Raw genomic sequence first — 14,116 nt, forward strand, 5'->3', positions numbered from 1 at the left:
CCAGGTTATAGGATGTCGTCTCTATGGAATGTATAGTCTATCCTCATAACCAATGTTTTTCTTATCTTTTGAAGCCAGGGCTGGTGCTACTTGCACAGCCATGGTCTTTTATGTTTTGGCCTGCAGTATGTAGTGCTATCACATAGCACAGGGCGACTTTAATGATTACCAAAGCCTTCAATTTACAATTTCCCTATACTTATTCATTAAATACACATAGCCCCTTGTGCTCCCCAGAGCTGTGTGATGTGGCTGCAAAAAGGACATTTCAAAAACATTAAACTCAAAAGTGTTTTCTCTAATCTATAGCATCAAAACTATACCCTCTGGAGGCACGTTTGAAAACATTGAATGTAAATCCTTTACCAACGATCATCACATTGCCTTTGATTGCCTGCTCCCTGCTGCTGGCTCTCTACGTGACGCATGTTGTTTGAGGAGATGGAAATGGTACGATTCAACTCCCACGCCGTCCCCTGGGTAGGGTGTGTGCTAGAATTATTCCTCTCTGTGTCAAAAACTCTGGATGTTAATTAGGGCAGTGGTTCTCTAAAACTAAACTGAAAAACATTGCATGGATACACCTGGTACGTATCCTCAATGATGTATCCCACGGTCATCTGGGTTTCGGGTCTGGCAACATCATAACCCTTCACTCAGGTGACCCAGCCAGGGTGATCAAGTCCCGACTTGTAGCTATACCTCGATCAGTCCCATTAGGGAAAGACCAAGGCCACACAATCCATTGCTCCGGAAATACTCTGCCAGGACTGGGAGAACCAGATTCTGGCACGTGGATGGACTAGGCTCTGTGGGTTGACGCCTGTCCGGGCCCCTCCTACGTCTCACCAGGTCCAATCCTGCTCTCACCAGGCCCAGGACCTGTGCGTTGCACTTGCACCAGACTCCCAGCACCAGGCACTTCATACAGTAGGAGTGGTGGATTATAATGGCCCTCCTAAAGGCCTCACAGAGGGTTTTTTGGGCTTCCTCCTCACGGAGGACACAGGCTGGGGAGCCAACCCATACTGCTCACCCGGGTGCCGTCTACATTCCAGCTGTCACCCGTCTCTCCGGTGGTCACCAGACTATACCTGGTTGTCACATAGTCTATGCCTGTTGATATGACAACGGTCTCAAACATTGTCATATCAAGGCCCGCCCAAATTGTATTTGGCCATGGACCCCCAAACCTTTTTTGTACCATAAGAGAAGGCAATGCATGCAGCATCGGACCACAATGCGTTGTGAACTTGTTGTAGATCGGCTATTTCTGGATTGGCTGTTTTCAAATAGCAGAAGTATTACAAGTGATTCAATTGAATATAATGCTATATTAACAAAATGTTCTGGGGACCGCCTGGAACCCCCTCAAAGAACCCTGGGAGACTTTACTATGTCGCAATTCTCATACAATAGGGTGAGTTTCATGTTAAAGGCTGCAATCGTACCTGCTTATTAGTGTGGTTGCCGAGGCAAACACACTATTGTTATTTGTCTTTTTTCTCTCCTCTGATTACACGCCCTACCTAATTGAAGGTGCCTTTTTGCCCTCGTATGATTGGACAATATACAGTGACATATCACAATATGTATGTGAACTATAGGCAACCACACTCACAATTCCCCAGGATTGCAACTTTCTGTATTGTATTGTGATTTAAATAAAAGCCATTTCTTTTTCACAGGTTTCTACATGTGGAGGAACACATCTCAATCGACCATCCTCATATCCTTATCCAAGCTTCAGTCACCTCAAGGCTCAATGCTTCATCTCTCTCCTGAATTTCACTGAATGTGAAGGAGGCCTATACTTGGGGGCTGCCATGTGTGTCATAGGCTCAATATGTCAGTTTGACACATTTAGTAGATCTCGTGATCTTTTGTGGCCAGATGTAATTTCTTGGAGTCTAGTATAGTAGGACTATAGTAAATAATAAAATAAAATAATCGCTATAAAATGTTGTAAAAGAATTTGCCCCATGCTCGAATGCCCGCGCCCCCCTGTCAAAAACAGCTAAAATCCCTAAAACTAAAGAAAGCAAATGAAAAAAAAATGTACACTCATCTTTTACTTTCTCTAATAACCTAAAACATGAAAAAGTTGTCCTTTAATTGCTTTAATTTTACATTTGCAAATCCTAACATGAGCCATGGCCACACCCTGTGTATACGCTCTCTCCTGCTGTTCGATTAATTACACCCCTGCGTTACTCTGCACAACTGCACACAGACTACTGGGATGTGCACTAAACTACCATGACAATTCTTCAGTAGGCTACATGCCAGTGACCCAATCCACCATGTAATCCTCAGACACAAAATGGAAACGCTGGCTTGACATTTACGTTGGCTTGACGTTTAGATGCCCGCTAAATGTGCAACATGAGCAAAGAAAAGGGCTCTTGTACCAGTGAGTGACAAATAAACCCTCTTCCCATCAATCCTTTTGCCAGCATCATTCTTGTGAGAGCAACAAATGGTTGTGTAGTTGTCTGTTGGTTTGTATCATTTATGTTGTTCTGTAAAAGTGGTGGTATTAGGGGCTTGTTTGTTTGTGTGTGCCTCGACGGAGCGGGCGGTAGAGTTTCTGCTATCTGGTTGTGGTGGTCTGGGCCAAATTTGTGTGAAAATGACCGGGCCGAATTTTTGTCCCCGCGTGCACACGGGAATTTTGGCTGTTTCTTACATGGACGCTAAAATAAGGTGAATAATTTCTTTTTTTTACTCTGGATTAAGGCTAATTCATCAAATCACTGGATCTCATCCCTGGCTATCTGTGCATTGCCATTGTTAAATCAATCTCGGGATCTCGGGCATGGCTTCCAAGGAGTTAATGTACTGTATACGTATGTCTCTGCCTGAAATAAGTTATAGGGGAACAGGGGAAAAACAGAGCCTTGTCTGAAAACAAATTAAACGTATTTAATGCATACTTAAATGATTATGGAGAGTGAGTGAGTATAGTGGGGTGACATTCAGGGCATCTGGCAGGGAATCGACCCAGGGACTTGCTGATCAAAGCTTTTTGCGCATGTGCACGTGCACACACACACACACACAGACACACACACACTAGAGTTAACCTTTACACATACACAATGTCAGCATTATAATAGGTGGCAACAGCGTGCCACATGTTGGCATTTATCTTGGTCATTGTGCCAGGCTAAATGCCACCGCTAATGAAGGAGCTCGCTCTCTGCCAGTGTCCACAGAGGGCCCACTGTGCTCCGCAGGAAATAATCCTTTGTTTGTACTGTGTTTCAATGAAAGGAGAGATCAAGTTGTTGTAGCATTTGCATTATTGGCATTGCATAACATTTCGGCGAGTAGACTCCAATTGCATTTATTGAATAAGATTAACTTCATTTAACTTATTCCCCCCCAAGCCCCCAGTGCAGCTCTCCAACGTTGAAGCACTGGGTAAGAGGTGGGCCTGCAGGCGGGACCCGTGGAGTTATGACTAGGAAACCCTGTGCAGCTGGGGTTTAACATTGAGCGCCCGTTTGCACTTCCGCAAATCAAAATGCTAAAGTAGACGGTTCTTCCGGGTGCTTTAAAACACACACTGAGCAACTAACCACTGCCATGAATAGCAGGGGCGGGGGGGCTATCGCGCCAGTTCAGTCTCCAATATCCTTTTAATACGCTATGGGATGGAGGTGGGTTGCTTGTTGCAAACTGAAAAGAGAATGGCAAGTAGTCAGAGGCAGTGATACGGATGCGGAGTCCAATCGCCTGATTGGCTGACTGCAGATTGGCTAGATGAGCTGCAGGCCTCTCAAGCTGTGTAGATGACAACAGAGATCTTCCTCATTGAACTAAAAGATACATGATGTACTATGTATCTCGTTACTAGATGAGTTGGGGGAAAATCGGACCGTAAGTTACGTATTTATTAGCCAAGGTATTGACTTGGCTATTGGCTATACAGTAGGTATTGGCTATTATTGATAACTCATAATTAGCCTATATACTGTATAATAAAAGAGTATACCCTGCATTAAAATAAATCATTATTATACCTATCTGAAGGAAGTGAGAGGTATAGTGTTCTGTTCACTGATTGAAACATCACAGACTACTTTGATATACATTTAAAAAATGCAGTGAAAAGAACATAACTATGAATGAAAAAAATATTGTGACATGCTCTATACACTCATTGAATAAATGCATGCATAATAATCCATTCATTTGAATAGAAAATCCATGCATTCATTAATTGGCCACGGGCCACATTTAGGAACACGGAAACTATACATAGATAGATCTGTTTGGCATCGGATGAAAGGAAGACGGAAAGAGGAGAAAAGAGGTGATTTCTAACCGTCACTCAAAGTCATTAATGTCATGGCCATTATGTTGGCTATAGGCCAGACTGTGACTAATAACTGTCTAAGCCATCGATCAGATTTCCTCTCTGTGAAAAGGCAAACGTTCGCCTCACCGACTTCACGCGTTCCACACCCCCACAGGGAGGGCAGTGCCCGGTGTCGAGTCCGTCGGATCGCTGGTTGTCCAGAACCGGCACAGAAGCCTCTTCCCAGGCTCTGGACAGGGCCCTAATTAGGTCTGTTCTGACATCATCATTATGTTTCCGGCATCTGCATATAATCCATATTTGGGCATGCCTGACAAACAACTCGATATATAGAGAATTGCAAGATCATAGACTCTCTAGTTACCAGTAAGACGCGCAAACGCGGGAAGCGAACGCAGCTGAGACCCTGCAGATCATGTCTGTCTGTCTGTCTGTGTGTCTGTCCCGCTGTTACTGTATATGTGGACCTGGCCCCTTTTGTGCCCATATATGGAGCTGAGTGATTTGTTTGTGATTGCGAACATGATGCAACACACTCCATATTTGGACGTATAGCGGGACAGACACACACACACACACACACACACACACACACACACACACACACACACACAGACAGACAGACAGACAGACATGATCTGCTAGGTCTCATAGTAAGTGCTCAATGCGTTCGCAATAAAAAGCCAGACACATTTGACTCTCACAAATGAGCCCTCTAAAGTGGTAGACAAAGGCAAAGAATATTACATTGTTAGTGATATCATCACCACTGCCAGCTGTGAGTCGTTTGATGTATATAAACTATGGAACTATAAGTACAATTTTCCGATAGGATCACACGGCAAATCCGGTGAAGATGCAAGTCAAAAAGGTAGGCGTTCAGGAACTGTCAGAAAAGGCAGCATCTTTCATTCGACAATTAAAAGAAGTCTCCAAAGTCGCCCAAAACAAAGACTAGGAGATGACAGTTGAAAAAGTGAATGCTGAAGGACTGTATGCTTTACTCACCTATGCTGCCCGGGGACCAACAGAAACCCTGCAGTTAAGTTTCTAAAACGAGCAATGGAATTGAGACAACGACTTTTCTCCGTTCCAGAAAGAGTACTACGGACGGAACTAAAATTCAACCCAGGACTGATCCAAGATCAGTTTCTCCGATCGGTTGGGACGGGTCTACCGGATGACCCAAAGTATGCAGACCTCAAGGAATCCTTACAAAAACACCAGATGGACGATGATACACTATTGGCGATAATGAAAGAACTGTCAGGAACAAACAATGATATACCCCTTCTGCAACATCAAGGCACCAGCCGTTGTAAGCAGTGTGAGGAGTTCAACCTTAGGTGTCAACACGTAATTGTGGTATAGGGCATTAAACACTGGGCCGTAAGTGAACAACCACAACTAATGCAAAAAAAAAAGGGGGGAAATGCCCATACCCGAGGCGGGGGTTGGCGAAAGGGCCTTTCTGTGTGGAGTTTGCATGTTCTCCCCGTGTCCCCTATAGGGTAGGTACCCTCACAAAAACATGCAGTAATCCTGGTCTCTATAAAACTACCTCCCCCTGGCCAGCCGGGGCGCCTGATGGAGGGGAAAGGAACTGGTTGGAATAACGTGTCCCTTCCAGGCGCTACGTCCGGCCGGGGAAATTCCCCCAGTGACGTAGACTCCGTGGGGGCGGCGGGGCTTGAGCCAGGTAGGGTACAGTACAGTATGCATAGTACTGTACTCTGCAATAGGCTACTTGTTCACAATGAGGAGTAGCCAGATGAGTCAGTGCAATCATGGCATTTAGACATGCTCTTCTGATTATAATCTAAACACTGACACGTTTAAAAAGTGTTGCAAATAAGTGTTTATAGAACCTAAACCGCATGGGGTTTAGTGTGAAACGTCGGAATATTTCCAGTGGTCAATACTTTTACTATTTCTACACTGTATTGACACTTAGTAAAACATTGAGTACTTCTTCCATCACTGGTGTCATCTATGTTCATGCACTGCTTTACGCTGTTGACGCTAAAGGAGTAGAAACACGCTTTCATCACGACGACAGGCCCGGAAAAGAATCTCCCATGCATTTTTCCCGTAGACGTTTAAAAAGAAATGAAAGAAATTCTGACGCTTCTCTATTACCATCTGTCAGCCACTGCTGCCATAGTGTGCTATAGAACACTAGAGGCTGGCCAGAGGCTTCCATTAATAAAGCAACACATGTGCAGCGCTGTCTGGGCCCTAACACACAGCCTGCAGTGTCCCTCTCTCCATGGAATGCCAGGGCTTTGTCCTCGAGCAGCCATGATGGATACTCCTGTTCCCCTGCAGTCATCATTTCTTTCCTCTGGATTTGCTTAATTTTATTGCACTTGTTTTATTTGTGTTTGGCTGTGTGTATAGGACGGAGTATTGAGGAAGCTATTGAGGAAGCTGACATGGGATTGTGTGCTCTGTGTGTGCGTGCACACATGCATAATGCCATAGATATACAAACTCTGACACGCTGCAGCCAAAGAGATTTGTGCGCGTTGTGGAGTGTGTCAATAATCACTCTGTCATGCTGTCTGACCTTCCGCACGCACGCGTGTGCGTATACACAGAAAGAAAGAGACAGACAGACACGAAAAGGTACACAAAGGTACAAAGGTACACAAAAGGAAGCGAGAGAGAGAGACAGAGAGAGAGAGAGAGAGAGAGAGAGAAGTGCAGCCAATGCATTGAGCTCCCACTGTTCAGCTGCCATTTACTCCTCTGATCCCAGTGTGTATGCCGCACTCCATTACCACTGCTACTAATGAGCCGTAGCTTGCCCCTGCCGCTGTGTGTGTGTGTGTGTGTGTGTGTGTGTGTGTGTGTGTGTGTGTGTGTGTGTGTGTGTGTGTGTGTGTGTGTGTGTGTGTGTGTGTGTGTGTGTGTGCACGCACACATGTGTGTACGCACATGTGCGTGCGTGTGTACAGGCATGCTAGGTATTAACTATACTTCTGAAGTCCGAGGTGGCGAACTTGTCGTGTACATTTCATGAGTATTGTTTAACCAGCAGCTTTCCATGCAGCTGGTAAAAAGCAGTTGTACGAGCTCATAGCGTGTCACTCTGTTCCGTGCTATAAGCTTGTAGATCTATTTTAGCAGAATCTTGCACATTCAATTTTGTGCAACTCTTTGAATATATGCATTGCACATTTTGTCAAAGTGAAAAAGTTTAACTCAAATCTTTGCTTCTGTGGGGTCCCTGGAACCGTCTTTTGAGAGGGTGGTATATAGGGCCAAATATCACTTTTGGGGGTCATCTACAACGAAAAGGTTTTGAGCACCACTGATAAAGCAACATATGAGTTTTATTTTCTTCATTTAATTTAATTTCATTTCATTTTTCATTCATTTATTTGTCAGAAAACTGTTAGGATTTAGAAGTCTTGATGGGTTATAATCTAATATCAGGACACGGTAATGTTACGTTATCTCTGCGTGCCTGCGCGGCGTGCGTGCGTTTGTACTCGAACACAGATGACATATTGAATGCTAAGTAAGTCGTGCATTACCCACAGGAGCCTGGGTGATGGCTCATTCACCTGTAAAGAAACCTCAGCAGCGAGAGAGAGAGAGAGAGAGAGAGAGAGAGAGGCCGGGCCGGGCATAAGCAGACACCAGGAAGACGGGTGGTCTATGGGGCCACAGATGCTGTCATCTTCAATCATGTGACCTTCCCACCCGGCCCCAGATCGGATCAATAATCCGTACGGTAAAGTCTCCCAGGTAAACAAAGACGGGCATGACGCATGACAAGAGTAATAACGCTGACATTTCTTGCAGGGAGAAAACACCTCAAAGACTCTTTCAGTGGAAAACATTTCATAGATTTACGTCGCACTCACTGCCAGCGCCCCGCCGGACCAGATGCATGTGACATGCCACTATACACACGTGTGTGTGTGTGTGTGTGTGTGTGTGTGTGTGTGTGTGTGTTGAAAATATGAACACAAGCTCTTTCTCTTTTCTGCAAGAGCAGATCAATCACACATACACATTAATAACGGTGCGCTTTATATGTTAAAATGTCCCCACAATCTGTTCTATCGCGATAGCAGTGAGTCACATGGATTTTCCATAACAACACTTTGTGTGGCCGTGTCGCATGTGCCAAGCAGCAATTATTGTGTGCTGCCACATGATTAGCAAACGCATGTGGGAACGCCTGGAACTATGTTATTTCCGTATAGGTGTGTATAGGGTTATTGTTTATGCACAATACAAATATAAGTGCTGTACAAGGCCAAAAGGTACTATGCTTGTTCTTTTACATCAAAGGGATTCTGATTGAAGGCTTATTAAATGTTCCTTATCCAGGCTGTCTCAGAGCACAAACCTTGGCAGCCAAGGAGGGCTTGCCTTGGTGAAGTTGTGAAGGCCCAATTATTTTCTGTCTTTTCTCTTCGGGGTGAAGTTTTGAAGAAAAAGTTGCGTCTGCGCAGGTGAGGCAGAGCAAGAAAGGGGAAGACAACAATAAGATAGGAAAAAGAAGGCTGGAGTGGTGTTTTGGGAAAGACTGGTGGGATACAGTTAGAGAGCACGAGTGTTGTAATGAAACCAATGATGCGCAGGAAATTGCATACATGCAATATTCACATGTTGACATTTGACATTTTGGCGATTCCCGATTGAGGGATAATAATGGAAAACATTATACAGCATATTATATTATTATTTCATTTCATATCAGTTTCAAGTCATATCACCAGTAGGACGCCCTGAGGGCGAGAAGCGAGGTTGTGCTGAAACAACAGGTCTGGGAATGAATGGACAGGTATCAGTCAGCGAAGAGGAAGGACGGGTGGGGAGGATCAACATATGGATTACTTACTTCATCTTCGTGCTAGGTAGCACATAAGGTCTTCACCAACGGACGCCAATGCTGCCTGTCTTCTGCCCAATGTTGCAGTTGGCCCCAGGTCCACCCCAACTCCTTCATTTCTCTCTCCACTGATCTTCTCCAGGTCTCTTTGGGCCTGCCTCTTTTTCTTTTCCCAGGTGGTGTCCATCTCATGGCTACCCTTGGGATGGCACTTCTGCTGTCCAATCCACGTCCACCTTCTGAACTTGATGACACCTGACAGTGGGTGACCAACATATGGAATGTCAGACATGAAATGCAGGTTCTAGTTCCCCTAGGGTAGGTACCCTCACAAAAAACATGCAGTAATCCTGGTCACTAAACTGCCTCCCCCTGGCCAGCCGGGACGCCTGATGGAGGGGAAAGGAACTGGTTGGAATAACGTGTTCCTTCCAACACGCTACGTCCAACCAGGGAAACTCCCCCCTCTCAGGTGTAAAGGAGCAACTTGGACACTCAGGCATGAAGGAAGCATGAGTTCAAGTCCGTTGCTCTCCCCATGTCCCCCATATATGGGGACTAGGTTGGTGGAGGGTGTGTAGAGCCCAGGATCACATTAGATGATTGACACAGGGGTGAAAAATGGGTTACAAAATCGTGGGATAAAAAATATATTTAAAAAAAATTAAATGCAGCTTAACTGTGTCATAGTAAACTGTGACCTACGGTCACAACCAAGCACTTAAGGTACTTGCAGACTGGACGTGTTTTTCGGAAAACCGGCGGTTCTGAATACAAACCTCTGCAGCTGGATACTCAACTTCCTTACAGACGGACGTCAGGTCGTGCGTATGGGCACAACGACTTCTGCCCCTCTGACCCTCAGCACAGGATCCCCCCCAGGGATGTGTTCTGAGCCCCCTTCTCTACTCCCTGTACACCCATGACTGCGTGGCTCTGTTCAGCTCCCACAAAGTGATCAAGTTTGCAGACGACACCACAGTCATGGGCTTGATCACAGGCTGTGATGAATCAGCCTACAAGAGAGAAGTGGATAACCTGGCACAATGGTGCCAGGAGAACAACCTGGCTCTCAACGTTGACAAAATAAAAGAGCTGATCTTCGACTATACAGGAGAGCTCCCAGAGACCACTCTCCCATCCAGATTGGGGGTGCTGCAGTGGAAAGGGTCACAGAGTTCAAATTCCTGGGGGTGCACTGAGGATCTCACCTGAGCAGTACAGACAGAGCAGGTGGTGAAGAAAGCACAACGCCTCTACTTCCTGAGGAGACTTAAGAAAGCTGTCATGGGCCCCAAAGTCCTAAAAGCCTTCTACAGAGGCACCACAGAGAGCATCCTGACTGGCTGCTTCACTGCCTGGTATGGCAGCTGCGCACCGACCTCAACCGCAAAGCAATACAGAGGGTTGTGCGGACAGCCGAACGCATCAGCGGATGTGATCTCCACCCCCATCGAAGCCCTGTATGACGAATGTTGTGTCAGCAAAGATCATGGAATTATGAAGGACTCAAGCCATCCCAAAAGCAGGCTGTTGGGATGTCTCAAAGCCACTGGAAGTCTCAAAGCCACTGGAAACAGACTGCAAAAAAGCTTCTATCCCCCGAACAATCAGATACATGAACGAACTGATAAGAACCAAAGCGAAACCGGGCAAAGGAAAACGCTAGCCTGATACACTGATGCTAAAAGACAGCGGCCAAGTATCACAGCGTAACAAAAGTACCTAAATCCTCTACTCATGCATCCGCACACACGCACGCACACACACAGCATGTTATGCCTGCCCACAGACAGATACAGTACCTTCACCTATCTATAGTGGACTATGCATGGCAGGGTCGTCCTCTTCCCTGAGCCAGCTGGAAACCTGACCGCATACCAACACAAAACCTAAAACTGAAAAAACTAAACTAAACGGAACTACCCTAAAAAATAGGCTTCCCATACTAGTTTTTACTTTTGGTAAGATAATAATCTTTGTGTCTTGATGTTTACTGTTTTATTAGATGTTTTTATTTTGGAAATCAATGCAAGAGACTGTTTTCTCACACACACTCAAGTGCTGTGGGCCATCCCATTCTGTTATGCAGTTCACCTGTGTCTATTACTCCATTTCATACGCACATCTTAAGACCATTCTAGCTGCCTTGTTTAGTGTGATCTGCAGTCTTCTCATATCGGTCTGAGCTGCGTTGCCCCATACTGCACAGCAATATTTTACGTGACTATAAATCAGACTACGGGATATTAACTTCAAAGTCTCTTCAGATAGAAGCCCTGCAATATTCGCCCAACCATTCCTGCCATTTTTCATTACCCTTTTAGAGATATCTGTGGTATGAGCTGTCAATGACAAATTGTTTTGTATTTTAATTCCTAGTAGTTTGACTTCTGTGACCTCATTTATCTGTACCCCTCCATAAGATAAGTTCCATGGCCCTAACCTATTCCTTTTTCTGTTGGTGCATATGACCATATATATTCTTAGTTTTATCTACAAATGCATTATTCTCTACCCATTTAACAACACGTTTAAAATCATTTGCCAGGTGTTTGTGCATGGAACAAATTGATAATTTTTTTTTGAGTTTTGATGATTCAACTAACTGCCGTTAGCCTTGCCCCTCCTTCCCCTTACTGGTGCGAAATGGGAAAGTGAGTCGCCATGCTGAGCGTTCAACACAACGCTGAAAATAACGTCAGTGTGGCCATAATCCAGTTTCCTGATGACGTGTATTTAATTCAGCGACGACATGAATCCGTTGGCACTGCTCTGCACTCAGAGGAGCACACCTTTCTAGTTTCATCATGCAAGTCATGGGGCTCGTCAAAGCTGAAACCGTGCCTACATTTGGCGATGACTGACGTAATCATTGTGATGTCATTGATATGACCAGAATAAATTCTGTACGTACGCCTTCATTTGAGGATCTCCATGCAGGGGCAAATGGTGACTTGCGTGTCATGTTTCAGCTAGCTTTTGTACATTTTAATATCCCAATTAGTATGTTCTAGGATAGGCACTGCACAATGAAATTACTCACTTTACTTACCTTATTTACCGCCTACTTGGTATTATGGAGCAACAGCACTGAGGTTACAGCTGGGCAGTTCTTCAGCAGTGGTCATACCAACAACTGGGCAGTGCTGGTATCCACATCCAGATCTTGGTTCAACTATCGCCACGTGGCCGGCACCCTGTCTATGTACAGAGCTGTGAAGAGACTGGGCATCCCAGACAGTCACATAATACTGATGTTGGCGGATGACATGGCCTGTAACCATAGAAACCCCAAGCCCGCCACGGTGTTCAGCGACAAGTACATGGGGCAGAACGAGTACGGCGAAGACGTGGAGGTGGACTACCGCGGACTCGAGGTGACGGCGGAGACCCTCCTGCGAGTTCTGACCGGCAGGGTGCCGCCGGGCACGCCGCGCTCCAAGCGCCTCCTCTCCGACGGCCGCAGCAACGTCCTCCTCTTCCTCGCCGGGCACGGCGGCGACGGCTTCATGAGGCTCCAGGACTCCGAGGCCGCCGTCGGCAGCGGCGAGCTGGCCGACGCCTTCGAGCAGATGTGGCGGAAGCGACGGTACAACGAGCTGCTCCTGGTCGTCGACACCTGCCAGGGAGCCTCCATGTACGAGAAGCTCTACTCGCCCAACGTCATGGCCGTGGCCAGCAGCCTGGTCGGCGAGGACTCCGTGGCTCACCGGTCGGACCCGGACGTGGGCGTGTTCCTGCTGGACCGCTACACCTTCCACCTGCTGCGCTTCCTGGAAGGCGTCCAGCCCGCCGGCGGCGGCAACGCCAGCATGGGCGACCTGTTCCAGGTGTGCCCCAGGCCGAGCCACTGCACGTCCACTCCGAGCCACCGCACCGATCTGTTCCTGAGAGACCCGGGCGGCGTCCTCGTCACCGACTTCTTCGGCGGCGTCGTCCGCAGAGTGGAGCTCACCGAGGAGCCCGTCGTCGACTTCTCGACCGATCTCACTGCAGAGCTACAGCCGGAAGAGGAGAAGCCTGCAGCGCGTGATGGGGATTTGGGGCGGAGGAGGAGGGGCGGTCAGTATTACGTCCACCAGCTCCCGGTGTCTGAGATTGTTGGTCAGAAACCCGAGCGGAAGGACTGGCACCCTCCAGAAGGCTTCGTCCTGGGCCTCTGGACCGTCGTCCTCCTCGTCTTCTTCACGACCCTAGCTCATCGAACGCCTGAAACACATCTTCCTGAAGACGACGCAGCCACACGCCCACCTGTCCAATGAACCGCGATGATCCAATGTTTAAAAATGTGCTCGTCTATTACATATGACATATTTCCCTTTCATTGTCAATGGCATTTAATGTTTGTGTTGCCACAAATGTACGTCATATTTCATGAATTATCTCATTGTCAATGGCAAATGTGAGACGTGACGAGACGAAAAGCTGTATATAGGAGGGGCGGAACAATTTACACTGAAGAGTTGCGCCAGAAAACATATGCCCATAACATACCTTTATATGGTTGATGATGTCATATGTCCATAGTTGTCCATCCAGCAATAAACAATGGTATTCAACCTAAACATAACTAAAAGCCAACACAGTACTTCCTACGGCAAATAAGTATCAAAACAATACTTTAAATAAGTTTCTGTTTGCACGTGCGTTCCATACGTTACATAGGGCTGTTCCACATGACCACATGGGATTTAATTAAAGTTACATTATTTCTGACTTACTATATTATCTTTGTTAGATCATATGATTCATCTGTCCAACCTTTGCTGACAGTCTGGGTCTCTATCATTTGTCACAGCTCATAAGTTGGGTTGTTTCGAGGTAAAAAAGGAGTTATATAGTACACAATAATGGTGTGAATCAGTCGTGGATGGATGAGTGAAGGGTGAGAGTGGAACCTCATGTATAGTACCTGCTTGATGAGAAGAGCAGCA

At 46.2% G+C, this 14,116-nt stretch overlaps 1 pseudogene across 1 annotated transcript; it reads left to right on the forward strand.

Annotated features, from left to right (window-relative positions):
• Positions 1-12,211: 12,211 nt before the first annotated feature.
• Positions 12,212-13,454, forward strand: LOC308310594 (GPI-anchor transamidase-like; annotated as a pseudogene). Its single transcript has one exon. The product of its transcript is annotated as a GPI-anchor transamidase-like (transcript).
• The last annotated feature ends 662 nt before the right edge of the window (positions 13,455-14,116 follow it).

The sequence above is a fragment of the Protomyctophum bolini genome, assembly GCF_963924005.1.
Source record: "Protomyctophum bolini genome assembly, chromosome: 23".
Lineage (NCBI taxonomy): Eukaryota > Metazoa > Chordata > Actinopteri > Myctophiformes > Myctophidae > Protomyctophum > Protomyctophum bolini.